Genomic DNA, 13,781 nt, shown 5'->3' with positions numbered 1-13,781 from the left:
GGCAACCATCCACACATGGAGCTACGACACTCCATAGCCAGCACCCCACACGGTGGCAACAAGCCGCCCTTGGAGCTACGACACTCCGGAACCTGCATCCCACACAGTGGCAGCAATCCAAACATGGAGCTACGACACCCCGTAGCCTGCACCCCAAACGGTGGCAACAATCCGCAAATGGAGCTACGACACTCCATAGCCTGCACCCCACACGATGGCAACAATCTGCACATGGAGCTACGACACTCCGTAACCTGCATCCCACACAGTGGCCACGATCTACACATGGAGCTACGACACTCCATAGCCAGCACCCCACACGGTGGCAACAATCCGCACATGGAGCTACGACACTTCGTAGCCTGCACCACACACAGTGGCAACAATCCACACATGGAGCTACGACAATCCGTATCCTGCACCCTACACAGTGGCAACAATCCGCACATCGAGCAACGACACTCGGTAGCCTGCACCACACACAGTGACAACAATCCACACATGGAGCTAAGACACTCCGTAGCCTGCACCACACACAGTGGCAACAATCCACACATGGAGCTATGACACTCCCTAGCCTGCACCGCACACAGTGGCAACAATCCACACATGAAGCTACAACACTCCGTAGCCAGCACCCCACACGGTGACAACAATCTACACATGGAGCTACGACACTCCAGAGCCAGAACTCCACACGGTGGCAACAATCCGCACATGGAGCTGCAACACTCCATAGCCTGCACCCCACACGGTGACAACAATCCGCACATGGAGCTACGACACTCAGTAGCTTGCATCCACATGGTGGCAACAATCCACACATGGACCTACGACACTCCGTAGCCTGCACCGCACTCAGTGGCAACAATCCACACATGGACCTACGACACTCCATAGCCAGCACCCCACATGGTGGCAACCATCCACACATGGAGCTACGACACTCCATAGCCAGCACCCCACACGGTGGCAACAATCCGCACATGGAGCTACGACAATCCGTAGCTTGCACCCTACACAGTGGCAACAATCCGCACATCGAGCTACGACACTCGGTAGCCTGCACCACACACAGTGACAACAATCCACACATGGAGCTAAGACACTCCGTAGCCTGTACCACACACAGTGGCAACAATCTACACATGGAGCTATGACACTCCATAGCCAGCACCCTACACGGGGACAACAATCCACACATGGAGCTGACACTCCCTAGCCTGCACCGCACACAGTGGCAACAATCCACACATGGAGATACGACACTCGGCAGCCTGCACCCCACACAGTGGCAACAGTCTGCGCATGGTGCTTGAACCTCAATCAAGTAGACGGACTGCCGGAGACGGTGAGAGTTCAATATAAAACAAAATATCTTCCACAGCGGAGCTAGGACCCAGCACCCAACCATAAGCAGCATTGTATACAGGAGCCCGGACCTCAAACACGATCAACAGGGAAGTGAGGCACCTGAATGCAAAACACCAGAGAGTGGGAGCTGTACCCCAAACGCTGGAGTGAGTCACATTCATCTAACACGCCGCTGAGACGGACCTGAACAGCAAATACAGGGAGCACTGCTGAAGGATGTGCACCCCTAACATAAGCAGCTCCGCGGAGCAAGACCTTCACAACAAGCAGAACCGTAAAGATGAAGCTACACAACACAGCAATAGACAGGAAGTGCACCCAAAACAGAGGGAGCATTATAGGTACTCTGCACCCCAACCACAAGCAGAATGCGGTGAATGACCTGCAAGCAAATACCCGACAGAAGGACATGTTTCCAAATACCAGAGAGAGAGAGAGATCTGCACCGAAGCACAAGCATGACAGCAAAGGCCGAGTTGCTCTTCAAACACAAGCAACGCTGCAGAGTGGGTCCTGCAACCCAAACAAAAGCAGCACTGCAGAGAAGTTTCTCACCCCAAACGTTCGAGAGAGAAACCTGCCCAAAGCACAAGCAGCACAGCAGAGTGGGACCTCCACTCCAAGCAGCTATCTAAAGAGCGAAACTGAAGGACAAGCAGTTTAGTGGGAGCTGCATCCCAAACGCAGGTAGAACTACCCCGAAAACAATATCTTCAACATAAGCAGTGTCACAGAGTAATCACCCAAATACAAAGAGCAGGGCCGAGAGGGCCAACCACTGGCGGCCCTCATGGGTAAGCATGGGCGAATTTTGCGAATCTCGCGTTCGCGAATTTGCGAACTCGCAATCCGCAAAATCCGCGAATTCTCGCGAATTTTTTTTTGGTGTTAGCGCAGGTTTCTGCCCGTTCGCGAGGGTTTTGTACAATTTCGCAAAACGCGAACTTACCTGTTGGGTCGCAAGTTTTGCGAACTTGTTGTTTCTACGTGTCCAGCCTGTTGGGGACACTCTTCTTCATCACTGCCACTCTCTGTCACCACTGCCACTCTCTGACTACTCATGCCACCCTCTGGCCCACCCATGCCACCCTCTGTTTCATCACCGCACCCTCTGGTTGTCCAGTGTACATTATTTTCGGCAAAGCAAAGCACACCTTCCCTGCCTCAAGTGACCTGAATTAATTTGGGGCTGATTAATGTGTCACAGAATATTTTTTTAGCTGGCACCTGCTTCCTTAGTGCTTCCTGATTAGTGATCTTTTGCACTTGCTAAGTGCTTTCATTGTTGCAAAATTAGTTACAACACCTGCCCTGCCCCAACTGACAATAATGAATTAGGGGCTGATTAATGTGTCACTGGATTTGAACTTCCAGCCTGGCTCCTGCTTGTCTGCCTTAGCTGTAATTCAGGACCTTTGTGTAACTATTCTGAGGGTCAGAGCAGGGTCACATAATAGTTGCAAGTAGGCAACTGAACTCTGGAGGGGCCCCTCAGGAAGCACTACAAGAAATGGCTACTAATGATGAGCTTGAACTTTTGAACCTGGTAAGTAGTTTCAGTTTTGCTAAAATCGTATTTCTGCAATTTAGCGCTTATTCGCGGGGCGCGAGGTTGAACTGGGAAGCCGCGAACTCACGTGAACAAATCCGCTGCTCGCGGATTTTGCGGGAAATTTGCGAATCTCGCGGATTGCGAATTTACCGAAAATCCGCAAAATCCGCGAGCGAAACGGATTTTCCGCCCATGCTTACTCATGGGGCAGAACTTGCGGCATGGGCTGCACTGGTTCAAGGCAGGGCCCATTTCAGGAGCTTCAAAGTAACACCAACCTCTAAGCTGCTGAGAGACTCAGAAAGAAGAGTGTCAGCACGCCATTTAGGTCGAGCCTAAGCAGCGCATGCGCTGTCTCTTCGAGACATGCTGTATCTACTCTGTGGGCTTAGAGCATCCCTATCGCTTTTCATGGATTCCTTTGTGTGCACTTCATAAATCCTCGCTTTTCTGTAGTCAACAGCTTACGTTTCTCCCACCTCTTGGTGTTTTATTACCGCCCATGGCTACTGTCCCTATTATATGCAGGCTAGCACTTCCGACCATTTATGCTCATTGGGGTGCACAGTTTTTGGTTTTTTTGCCTCAGCTTGCGCTCAGATGATGGCTTAAGTTAACAAACACACACAGCATTTCTTTGTTTTCAGCTCGTGCTCTTATCTCGACATTACTGGATCAGAGTTTTTTTATTGTCGTTTGTGCGTTTACTATGTCCAACGCGCGCAGTTTCACAGGAACTGCTTCTTTTTATTGTTGTCTCGTGCTCTTATCTCAACACATTACTGGCTCAGGTTTTATTTCCATATGTGTGTTTCCTTTGTTTAGTGCACGGCACTTCACGGCCGCTGCTTCAATTTAATTGTGGTTAAAAATGCAGCTCTAACGTGGTGTTGCAGGATTTCACTACATGCACCCAGTTTGTTAAGTGAATGCCGCTTCATACGGCTAGACGTGTTTGGTAGTTACGTGAATGCCGCTTCATCCAACAATGTTGGTTATAGTTAAGGGGATGTAGTGCCACGTGTTTGTGTCACTACTTATTGGGAAGTAGTGTGTATACCCCACGCTTGGGTATTTCATCGAGTCACAGTTATTAACATTTGAAATTCTTTAAACTTCAATTATTTGTTTTTGAATTTATTACTGCAATTGAGCATGGGATGATTCATTTTAAATGTAAATACCTGCGCAGACTACACCAGGGTTTTGTCCGTGTTTCCACTTTATTGCGATCATGGCGTAACCTACCCCGTAACGTCGCTCTTTTAGATAAACCATCCAATGATGTGAAGTAGCGCCCTTAGTCGCAACAAACAAAGCAGGCTTACCTATGCCTAACATGGCTGTCTAAAGACCGGTCCACAAGTTACCCAGTCTAGCAATGACTGTAGCGTTGGGTGTAATGATCACAGCCTTACAGGAGTTGGTTTCAAGCTGAAAGTAGGACAACTGTGAAGGGTCATTCAACAACGCAATAAAATGTGTCTGTCTCTTTGACTATGATTATGTCATAGTATCCTCCAATACGGAAGGCGCAGAACTGATGTGACTAGTTCCTGCCACTGAACATTGAAGAGTCTGGACTGGAGTTCTTCTGAGCTGAAGAGTGGAGGAGTGACTCCAACAATGGCTGGCATCCACGATGTACAGAGAATGTGCATCAATGCTAGCACATTGGCCCAGTATATTGGCAAGCAAGTCTGCTTCATGGGGCAAGTGCAGAAGGTGAGCGGGCGACAGGATGTGCAGGATCTATAGAGATTATTCTGGAGGCATACATTTCTTTATATAAAATCACTGCTTCATCTGCCTCCTCAGTGTTCTTTACCACTGAAAGTGATTGCCATTGCTCACTGTTTTCATTCCTCGAAGCTATAGTAATGATTGGTTTTCAGTACTTTCAGAACTGCTTGAAATGTTGACTATCCACACAGAGCCAGTTCTAGCGGGTGGAGGGAGGCCACCTCTTTGTGCCTCCACAACTGCTGAATGTTTTAGGAGGCAACAAAGAAACAACAAACTTACATTGAACACATACATTTTTACAACCGACTTTCATTGCAAAGCAGTGGTGTTTTGTTTCTCTAAATCTGACTATATATTTTGTGCTCTATGTATTGACACACACACACACTAAGTCACATTTAAATATTGTAGGCAAATGTGTGTATGCATATATATCTTTGTGGGTGGTTCCACAACTTTAATCTGTGACACAATGTGTGCCCACCCCAACAAAAAAAAATCCACTTTAACAGATCTCACTGTAGGGGCATTGCCATTTCTCATCTTCCCAGGGCCTTACGTTTCAAGTTATCTTAAACTGGAAGTGAAACCATGCCTTGCACTGTGCTAGTCTTCCATTGTGGATTGTTCCTGGTGTAAAACTTTCTAGAGCAAACCGAAACTCAGTTTTTCCACTACTGCTCTTGTCAAGGATATTTTTGGTTGCTCTATCCCAAAACCTACCATGGTGCGACGGGTGTCCTGCATAGCTGCATACTTTAATTAGAGGCTTTTTGTTCTAAGTAAAACAGAAGATTTCCCCCACTTCTTGGTGCCTTTTGTGGTTGGAAGGGCTGGGTCGGAGTCAGTCATGTGTGCTTATAATGAACGTTTGCCAGCCTTTCAGATTCTCTATATAGCAGTCCGCTGATGTCTAAATAAGAGTGATTCTTGGAAAACACCCCTAAGCTTGCTATAAGGGTTCTCGCATGTGTTTTCGTGTACTGTATGTATACTTTATATAGCACTCTTTCAGTTGAACATGGGGTAGTCGATGACGCAGCCCTGTAACGTGGAAATAATGTGTTTAGATCTTTCTGTGTATGATGCATATTACAAGTTCGACCCTCTCCGGGGCTAACTCAGCCTTTCAACTTTCAGAAGATAATGAATAAATAGCATGCTGCGTTACGAAACTGCAGTAGCGATTGCTGTATAAAAAGCAACCAATCCTCTTGTGTCTGTGATGCACAGAACAGACAAAGATGACTGCAGATCACAGTCCGCTCCCCGGCATTACTGTCCCTTATAGCTGAAAGCCTCTTGAGTGCCACAGTGTGATGTCTAAGTGCCACTGCAACATTTATGGTGCGCCTCAGTGTTGCGCTTGAATATATATATATATATATATATATATATATATATATATATATTATATTTTTTTATTTTTTTTTTCATGCATAGCACACTCAGCAGCAGGCGCTCTACACATTGAGCTACTTTGTTCACTAGTGGTGCAACATATATGGGTGTTTATCTTTTTCTAAAGCACACCTTTCCTTTATTAAACAGTTTGGGCCCTCTTTACACGTGGCTATGGCCTGCTTACAGTGGCAGGCGCACAACCTTTCAGCTATCTCCCTCAGTGGTGGCACATTTCATGAGGCTTCATAACTTACAAACCTCTTAAATTAATATTGATCTGTACAACATTTATGGTGCTCCTGGGTGTTGCACTTGGGATATTTCTTTCATTTATCACACTCTCTCAACAGCAGCCGCTCCACACACTGAGTTACCTCGCTCACTGGTGGTGCAATGTATATGAAGGTATATGTTTTTAAGCACATCTAGATTGTGAGCATTCTGCTTGTTTCATTATAGAGTTTGGGCCCCGTTTGCACTCCTACTGGCCCCTCTCATCCTTCCCTCACACTCCCTCTCGCCTCTGTGTACTGCCTATTCACACGTTACCTTTCCAGCACCTCCTCACACTGTGCACTTATTCACCTCTCACCCCCTGTGCCCTTCTCACTTGTCTCAGTGCTGCTCTCACATACTCGGAAACTGGAAAATGTGCGTGTCTTTCTCTGTGTCTCTCTGTGTCTCTCTCTCTCTCTCTGTGTCTCTCTCTCTCTCTCTCTCTCTCTCTCTCTCTCTCTCTCTCTCTCTCTCTCCTTCAGTCCCTCAATCCCACACTCTCTTGGGGTATCTTCTACATACACAGGCGTCTCCTCTTTATGTGTCTGTCACCTGCTCTCCCCTTCTTTCTTATACACTCTTTCTGCTCCTCTCATTCAGCACTTCGGGCACAAACTATCTATGCCTCTCAGTCTTTCTGTCTATTCTATGCAACTCTCACCCTTAATCTATCCACCATGCCACATAATTCCACTACACCAATACACTCCACACAATTCCAATCCAACCCACATAATTCCACTCCACACAACAAACACACTCCAAAGCAAAATGGGTAAATACATGGTCATTTACAACGCCAATAGCTCTAACTCTCGTAAGTGCGAGACATGTTGGCATTGCCAATGCTGGCTTTCTTGTCTTAGAGTCTCTTCAGACCCTTTAGCTACTGCTGCTCGCATTGCTCTTGTGATTATCTTTTTAGCACGCCCATTTGTTTATCCCAGTATTGTTAATGTTAGCCCATTAGCAGGGAGATGCTCACATCTGCATTTGAAAGGCTGTATCTGCCCGCTCACGCACTGAGCTGTTTATCCCTTGGCTGCCTACAAGAAACAAAGGCATAAAGTCAGGAACAAATTTTTATTTTGCATTTTACAAGTCTGCCAATTGGCACCGTGACATTATCAGGGCCATTGGAATTGTGCGTTCCTGTGGCCACAGCTTTTTCCATATAGTCACGAATTTTCCTCATTAACTTCATAATGCACCATCTGCTGCATTATTTGAGAATTTCTCCCAAAAATAAATTTTGTTTCTAGCTCAAACAAAACATTGTTATCCAAAATGCGCTACATGTAATTTTGAGCAGTTGCTGATAGCTGAATTTAAGAGTTAAACTAATACGATACAACTTTGCCCACTTTATATAGTTGTTAGAAATGACAAAAAAATTAAATAAGACTGCTACAGATTGTGGCACATTATGCCACAATTTCCCTTCTCTAGCTGCATAATTATAACAACCACTGCTGCCTAATTCTAACAAAAGTACATACAATATCATCTGTCCCTCCTAGCTATTGATCTAACAGCATGTTGCGTTGTGGGCATGTAGTTTTGCATTTAATGCTGCCATTATGGGTTCAAAACCCAAGAATGCAAAGTTGCTGTTTGCTACCATGCCAGAAATAGCCATGACATTAGGCCACTTGTCAAGTAGGTTTCAACTTTTACAAATTCGTCTAGACCATTTGAAAAACTGCTTGGTTCACACCTTAAACCAAAACTACATTCTGCTCACATATTTTGCAAGGGTTCCCTCATAAACAGCATGCATTAAACAAGCACTGGCAATGCAAAAGTTTGTCTTTTCCGTAGTGAAAAGCTAAATACAGAGATTTACAACACCAAAGAAGCATTTGCAATGCAATAGATCTCGCATTTGCAAGAGTTTAAGATATTGGCATTGTAAATTACAATAGCTTAAATTCTCGCAAATGCGAGACCTATTGCATTGCAAATACTTTTTGTTTACAAGCGCCACATGCTGCGCTTACATACTAATAGATGCCTCGCCCCTTTCTTTAGATGAGCCTATCTAAAAAAAGGTCTGGGGCCACTATTAAAGTGAAACTGTGGTATGGGGCGCTTAATAGCGGCAACAGACCTTTCTTTAGACACAGCTCATCTAAAGAATTGGGCGTGGCCTCTATTCTGAAAGCGCAGCATGGTGTGCTTGAAAACAACCAAAACGTGAATTAGTAAAACAAAAAAGCAAAAAACATGCAGGCGCCTGTGCAGTGGGGGAAGCGGGCAAGGAACTGAACATATTTCAAACATACAGCGCGGAGTTCCTAAAAACCAGTTTGGGCAAATTAACAGCGCCCGGGTCTCATGGCATCTGTGCAGGGAGTGCACATTTATATCCGAAGCCCATTAGGTGAAAGCACACATAGCATGCTGAAAATCCCCCCCCCCCCCCAAAAAAAAGCCGCCATTGCTAAAGCTGTACAAAAGGGGGTGGTGATGGACGGAGCATCTGAACCAATCAAACACTCACACCCAGTCAAAAGATCTGGGTTTAATCCATCACCGTTCTTTAGCCCACTCTGCCACCCCAGTTCAGACATGGCTATATGCAAATCAGTCTGACCCTGTGCCTCATGGGAACAGTCCAGCCCGAACTGCCAAGCCATGCCTTCCCTGGACCGGAAACAAGCTTCCGAGGACCGGTTTCTGGCATTCCAGCCGTCTTCAGCCCAGCTTGCTCGAATCCAGTGGCAAAGTGAGCAAGGGACTCACGTCTGAGCATACCCTGCCACACTTATGGCGGCCAAAAGCGGTACAAAAGGGGGTGGTAATGGACAGAGCATCTGAACCAATCAAACACTCACACCCAGTCAAAAGATCTGGGTTTAATCCATCACCGTTCTTTAGCCCACTCTGCCACCCCAGTTCAGACATGGCTATATGCAAATCAGTCTGACCCTGTGCCTCATGGGAACAGCCCAGCCCGAAGTGCCAAGCCATGCCTTCCCTGGACCGGAAACAAGCTTTTGAGGACTGGTTTCTGGCATTCCAGCCGTCTTCAGCCCGGTTTGCTTGAATCCAGTGGCAAAGTGATTCAGATGCTCCGTCCATCACCACCCCCTTTTGTACCGCTTTTGGCCACCATAAGTGTGGCAGGGTATGCTCAGACGTGAGTCACTTGCTCACTTTGCCACTGGATTCAAGCAAGCCGGGCTGAAGACGGCTGGAATGCCAGAAACCGGTCCTCGGAAGCTTGTTTCCGGTCGAGGGAAGACATGGCTTGGCGGTTCGGGCTGGACTGTTCCCATGAGGCACAGGGTCAGACTGATTTGCATATAGACATGTCTGAACTGGGGTGGCAGAGTGGGCTAAGGAACGGTGATGGATTAAACCAAGATCTTTTGACTGGGTGTGAGTGTTTGATTGATTCAGATGCTCCGTCCATCACCAACCCCTTTTGTATTGCTAAAGCTGGCGTTCCTTCCATGCTCTTTACGTTAAGTAACAATAAAGAAAATAGGCATCACCGACTAGATAAAGCAGACTGTGTAAGACCACAAGTAAAAAGTCACGTCGTTATGGGAGGTTACAAATGCAGCCAAGGCGGTACCAAGGTGGGACTAGTAAGCCTATTCACAAATGAAAAGCATACGAATTTGAAAGGACGGTACCAGGAGACAATTGAAAAGATAGGCGGGAAATGGGCGGAGCCTTTATTCCATTCCTCAATGCAGCATGCCTCGCAGGCCAGCGGAACGCTGCCCATGGTCGACCTAAAAAGGTACAACATAGATAGTAGCAGCAAAAACGTAAACAACACACGGATTAAGTAAAACACAAATTGTAGAAGTAGGGGGGACAAAACACTGTTCTCACACATACGGAACAGATATAATACCGCTGGCTAGCCCGCTTAAGTAGGAGTAAGAGTAGTTAAAAGCCTGCTAAACGCGCTCCTTAAACAAACATACAAGAAGTACCACTATCCTGGAAGAAACTGCCAAACCCTCTATGGAACCGCTATACATTCATGTGATCAGATAGGAGAAGAACCCTCGCCCACCTAGTGTACTAAGCTTCACCAAAAAGTTCCACAGCTAGAATTTGGAAGCATCCAAGAGTGAAACCGTTCATTGGTTGTGCAGTTTCCTAGTTAGGGGTTCCCTAGTTTGGGATTGGTTAAGTCCCTGAAGCTAACATTTATGTTCTACTTTTGTTACACTCAGAGCTATATTAAAATAGCGTGGGTGACTTAAAATATTTTTTTATGGCGTCTCCTTTCTACAATATTCAAAACAGAAGGGGTGCGACTCAGAATTTCTTTTCTGTCACCATGCTTACGCGCACGAATATTGCCCCACGGCGTCAGGCACCTTCCTCACAACTACGCCTTGTTATCTCTCACATCAAATATTGTGGAGCAGTCCCTGATTCATAGGGCATGTTATGCAAGAGCACACAATATATCATTTATTTTTTTCATAAGGCGGGCAACAAAAGTGGATACAACACTTCCTCATAGAAAAGGCACATTCTGGGCAGAAACAGTGTAAGCTTTAGTGCTTCAGCAGACAGGTACATCGATGAGCAGCAGCATGAACTTTCCCCATCACAGGACATGTACAAACCAGGTAACAGCAGTGCAAGTTTTGCTTACTCATAGGACAGATACAGTACAGCAGTAGCAAAGTAAATTTCATTCTCGCTTAGATGATATTCCAGGTCAGCATCCTGAAGATCCTACTGCCGTCACTCATAGACCTGCTGTATCTCCTGATGTCATATCCCACAGTCTTGCTGCTATCCATTTCTTTACATCCAAGTGCTGCTATTCACATGCACCTTTGTCAATGAACCTAAGATCTTAAAGGCTAGGCATACACAGCACCAAAACCAAAACAGAGACTTCCTCTACTTGCCGTATGAATTGGGATGGAGGGATCAGCATGTGGTGGCCCTGTATGGTCACTTTAACCCCTTCGATGCTGATGACGGAACGGTTCCGTCATCACCGTCGGTTGAGCTGTGCTGATGACGGAACCGTTCCGTCATGACTCCGCCCGCGCAAGGCGGAGTCAGCATGGGCGGGGAATTCGCGCCGCACGGATGCGGTTAATGAAAAAATTGCAAAAATAAAGAAAGTGAAAATCCTATGCAGATTGTAGACTTACATCAACAGTGATGCCTGCAAGAGGAATATGGATATTTTAGTTGGTAAATTACAGAAAAATTAATGTACAAGGCCATTTACAAAATACTGGAGTTTGTGTTTGGCTTTCCACATATTGAGAAGTAGCCATTATCTAGTAAGTGACCATTACTGAGAGCAACCCAGTCTTGCTATGTTTTAGACCATGGATACTCACAAACATTTTCCCATGGGCCAAAATGTTTGGTCCGTGATGTGACCAAGGGCTGCATTGATGCCAGTAGAGTGGCGGTCAGGGGTTTGGGGGAGTGTTGGTGTTAGGTGGGTGTTAGGGAAGCAAAGCATATACTTCTAATCGCTGTGAATGTGACATCAGCAAACCTAGGATTAATCCCGGCTTTCCCACTCAACCAAATTGTGTAACCCTAAGCAATTGTTTTATTTTACTTTCCCTCCTCTTTCTTCATTATCTCATATCAGAGAACCTCAAAATACAGGACTTCAGGATGTGCGCCATACAAAACTTTCCTGTATTTGAATTAATAAACTAAACTATTATACTGTTCATGTATAATAGGAACCCAGGCCACATAAAAAGTCCACAAAACCGACTTTGCTCTTATTTCATTCTTGGCATGGTTGTCAGGGTAGGAGGAAGGATTAATACTTCTAAATTCAGGTTCAAAAAACGATAACTTATAAAACCATGCTTCTCAATGCACGGATATAATCTGATCTTCTAAGGTGAAACGGTTCTGCATTTGTTAATGAAATACACTTTTTGAATTTTGAAGAGACTATCATATGTTTACACTTTTGCTCCAAGAGGTCTGTAAAAATGAAGGTTTCTCAAAGTTAAGCACTGCAGAGCACACTAGTGGCTTCCCTTCAATTAACCTATAAATAAATGCTTTTCTGTCTTTTGACATTTTTTTAATCTTAGTGCTGAGTTGAGTAAGTCAGGTGCTGCTGTTGACCAGGGCTGCTTGCAAAAGTCCGGAGGGCTGCTTGCAGCCCCCGGCCGTACTTTGAGTAGCACTGTTCTAGACACACACATGCCAACCTCTTAAAAAATGTTTTTTAACCTGTGCGTGCAGCAGGTGGTGTGCAATCCTAGCTTCAGTGCTGCACCAGTTAAAAATGCTGAGGCTTGCCAGTGACGCCAATCCTAAACAGCTCTGAAGGAGGAGACTTGCACCCCAAACAACAGAGTGGGATTGGCACTCCAAACACAAGCACCAGAGGGGACCTACACAACAGACAAGAGGTGGCCCTGTAGGTGGGTGCACCCAAAACACAAGCAGAACTGCAGAGGGGCCAGCATCCCAGACAAAAAGAGAAAAGAATGTCCACCCAAGCAACACCATAGAGGGAACCTTAACCCCCATCAACGGATAGAAGGCAGTAGCATAGTGCAGGCCTCTGCAGCACCCAAGGCGCGGGGGCAACCCTTCAGGTGGCCCCCCATTCCATCCAACCCAAGGACAATCAATCTCTGTAAGATAATAGAGCTTCAGGGGCCCTTCTTCACATTCTGCAGGGACGTCATATCACTTTATGCCACTGACAGAAGGCTCCACAGCTAAGCAAAGGATGTATCTTTAGGGCTAGAGCGGTCGGCTTTGGAGCTGGATTTGAGACTTGGCGTCGGCTCAGCATCCAGTGATTCTGGGCAAATAACTTAATCTCCCCGCGCCTACCAAAATATAAATGTGTCCTTGTGTAACGTAACTGGTGCTCATGTAAAGCGCTCCAATACCCTCGGGTCGAGTTTTCGCTACATAAATCTGCAACAACAAAAAACACAAACTGCAGCACAGAGGGGCCCTTGGCCCCAAACAATAGAGAAAGCCAGTATTTCAAACACAAGGAGCACCACAAGGAACCATCATCTCAAACAACAACAGCATTCTGAGCTCAAAAAGGTACTAGAGAGTGACTGTCAAGCCAAATAAAGGAGAGAGGGGCATGCCCCAAAACAACCTGTTTGGGAGAACCTGGGCTGCAAACAAAAGCAGCATAACAGCGGGGCCTTAACCCCAAACCCATCAGCCACATGCACCCCAAACAAATGCAAGATGATGTGTATCTTAGAGGGTAGCAGCATCGCGGAAGGAATCCAAAACACACAAAAATGAACACCCCTACTGGAGAGGGCTATCTTTGTGCTCAAAGTTTCCACTGACAATTCAGCGCGGTTTTACTGAAATGTATTGCACTGAAGCAATACATAATCTGACACATATGGAAAATTTTAATTTGTGGTACAGACATTAGGGCTAAATGATTTTACACAGGGCCACTAGG

General features: G+C 46.0%; 1 protein-coding gene across 3 annotated transcripts in view; it reads right to left on the bottom strand.

Annotated features, from left to right (window-relative positions):
• The window catches only part of LOC147748758 (formin-like protein 3), a 374,701-nt gene that overhangs the window by 360,191 nt on the left and 729 nt on the right, over positions 1-13,781 (bottom strand). The gene's annotated exons all lie outside the window — the stretch shown is intronic.

The sequence above is a fragment of the Lissotriton vulgaris genome, chromosome 1_1 (genome assembly GCF_964263255.1).
Source record: "Lissotriton vulgaris chromosome 1_1, aLisVul1.2, whole genome shotgun sequence".
Taxonomy (NCBI): domain Eukaryota; kingdom Metazoa; phylum Chordata; class Amphibia; order Caudata; family Salamandridae; genus Lissotriton; species Lissotriton vulgaris.
The sequence above is the reverse complement of the archived record's forward strand: the minus strand, read 5'-3'. Positions and strand labels throughout refer to the sequence as shown.